At 34.5% G+C, this 2730-nt stretch overlaps 1 protein-coding gene across 2 annotated transcripts in view; it reads right to left on the reverse strand.

Moving 5' to 3' along the window:
- The window catches only part of Rps6ka6 (ribosomal protein S6 kinase A6), a 174661-nt gene that overhangs the window by 124932 nt on the left and 46999 nt on the right, over positions 1-2730 (reverse strand). The gene's annotated exons all lie outside the window — the stretch shown is intronic.

Genomic DNA, 2730 nt, shown 5'->3' on the forward strand with positions numbered 1-2730 from the left:
CAAATAACCACTAGCAAGACAGTATGCAATGTGTTAATTATTGAAACTACCCTAACAATTTGATTTTAAACTGTCTCATTGCTATTAGTTTCTCAATAAAATTATGGAAAAAAATCATATATAGAGCGACTTTGTTTTATTTCAATGAGAAGAAAGTTTGTACTAATATTGTTTAGAAAAGATATCATGTCTTCATCTTCTCCTCTGAATCACTACCCTGAAGACAACAATATTCAATGTATTATTTACTGTAATAGTCCTGCTAATCTATTCTGAAACTGTTTCATTGCTATTTTATCTTTTTTTCTCATTAAAATGAATAAAAAATTTAAAATATATATGCCTTTACTTTAGTATTTTTTTTAATTTAAGTTTCTTGGTACAATTTACATACGCATAACAACACAGTCTTCATAGGGAATCAGTACCCGTACATTACATATTCTGGTTCCTTATTTTTTCCATCTCCCCTCCCCTCCCTGCAATCCCTCTTCCTCTCATTATTTAGAAACCTTTGTTTCCATTTGGTCCTACTTTATCATTTTCTTTCCCCTTTCTCTTCCTTCTTCCCCCCACTTTCTTATTTTTTTTTAATTTATTCATTTGTGTGTGTGTGTGTGTGTGTGTGTGGCCAGCTCAGCCCACCAGGGGGCGAGCTGGCTGGCATGTGGTGCTGGGGGATTGAACCGTGGTCCCTGGGCTTTGCTAAGCTTGTTCTAAGCAGGTGCTTTAGACAACTGAGCCATCTCACCAGCCCTTCCCCCCACTTTCTTTCTTTCTTTTTCTTTTTTTTTCTTCAGAACGAGGGATTGAACTCAGGCCCCTGCACTTGCCAGGCAAGCACTTATTCTACTGAGCTATCTCTCTGGCCCCCACTTCTTTCTTTTGAGCAATTGCTTCCTATTTGACAATACCTGTAACACACTTTTGTCCTTGATCTTTCAGTTTTCCCATAAAAGAAGCTGCCATGCCTACTCATGTGTGTCCAATTTATTTCATTAAAGAGTGCGATCTCAAGGTGCATTCATTTACCTAGACATGCCTCAAGTTTATCCATCTTCAGGGATAAGTAGTACTCCATTATATAAAAAACACACCTTCTTTATCTATTTCTGAGTTGAAGAGCATTTGTGTTGTTTACAAGAGTTAAATATTATGAGCTGCGCTAATATAAAATGGGTATGCATGTATCATTGTAGTATGATGTTTTTAACTCTATGAGGAAGACACATGAAGGGGAATAGCTAGGTCAAGTGGCATCTGTAATCCTAGCTTTTTGAGGAATCTTCACACTGATTTTCACAGCAGTTGCACCAGTCTATACTCCTACTAACAGTGGAGAAGGAATCCCTTTTCCCCACATCCTCACCAGCATTGGTTATTAGGTGATTTCTTGATAAGTGTCATTCTTTCTGGAATAGAATAGAATAGAGGATGGAATCTCAGATGGCCATTACTTGATTGTGTCTTTGACATAAACCATGTTTTTCTTTTAACTTGATAGAATAAAATTATTATTTTATATTGCCAGATTATATATATACAAAACACATATTCAAAAAATACTAAAAGGTATACTCTACCTTTCACAATAGTAAAGCCTTATCTCTCAGTTTTAAAATGTATTTTGTAAATATTGAACTCTTCTTGGCTTAAACATTTGATCAACTATCGAGTGATAGCTTTAAAATATGTGCTTATACTTAAAGTTTTCCTGCTATTGGTTTTCTCTCTATAATCAGCATTTAAAAATATGTGATCCTCCAGTTCAGTTCCACAAATACTTACTGAACAATTTATAATGGAATATATAAAACTCCATGGAGTTGAAGGGTAAAATATTGAAGTAGTTCCTCATTTTCATACTGCATAATCGATAATTAGAGTAGTGTAACTAAAAGAATGATGCCTATTAGGACAGATTTTTTTTAGGTGCAATAGTTTGAAACCACGAAACTATATTTGTTGTTAATTAGAGGAAAGGGGCAGTAAGACATGACTTTTTAAAAAATTTAAAAATGGTTTATTAGTATGTGTTTATAAGCCATAGTGATTACTTTCTTCTTGGGGATTTGATACATATTTGTCACATTTATTTATGGTACCAGGGCTCAAAATCAGTACTTTGTGCTTGCCAGGGAAGCACTTATTCTACTGCACTATCTCCCCAGCCCCTATTTGTCACATTTTCATAATTTCTGTTTTCTCTGCTATTACAAACTGTACTGCTACAAGCAGTGGTGAAGGGTTCCTTTTGTCCTACAGCCCCACCAGCATGTGCATGGGATAATTCCAATTCCTGTGCATTTACTTAAGCAAGTTCTATGGCCTCGTACATGGTATAATTTGGAGAATGGCCCATGTTTACCTGAGAGGAATGTGTATTCTGATGTTGTGGGATAGAACACAGTCCATTTCTTCACAGGTTTGATTTAGTTCTCATATTTTTTGCTGATATTTGTCTAGTTGATCGGTCTATTTGTGTCAGTGAAGTATTAAGGTCTCCAGTTGAAACCATATTATTAAGTTAATTAAATCAGATATAGATTGTTAAATATTTTACAGTCTCTTATATAAGAAATACAAAATATAAAGAAATTAAAGACTGATATAAAAGATAACAGTAAACAGCAAGATAAGACTTTTGCAAAGATAAGGGAAACTAGAGAAGGAAAAAGGAGGGAGGAAGATGAAAAAAGTATTAAGGTCTCCAGTTGAAACCATATTATT

The sequence above is a fragment of the Octodon degus genome, unplaced genomic scaffold (genome assembly GCF_000260255.1).
Source record: "Octodon degus isolate 3935 unplaced genomic scaffold, OctDeg1.0 scaffold00103, whole genome shotgun sequence".
In the NCBI taxonomy this organism is placed as follows: Eukaryota; Metazoa; Chordata; class Mammalia; order Rodentia; family Octodontidae; genus Octodon; species Octodon degus.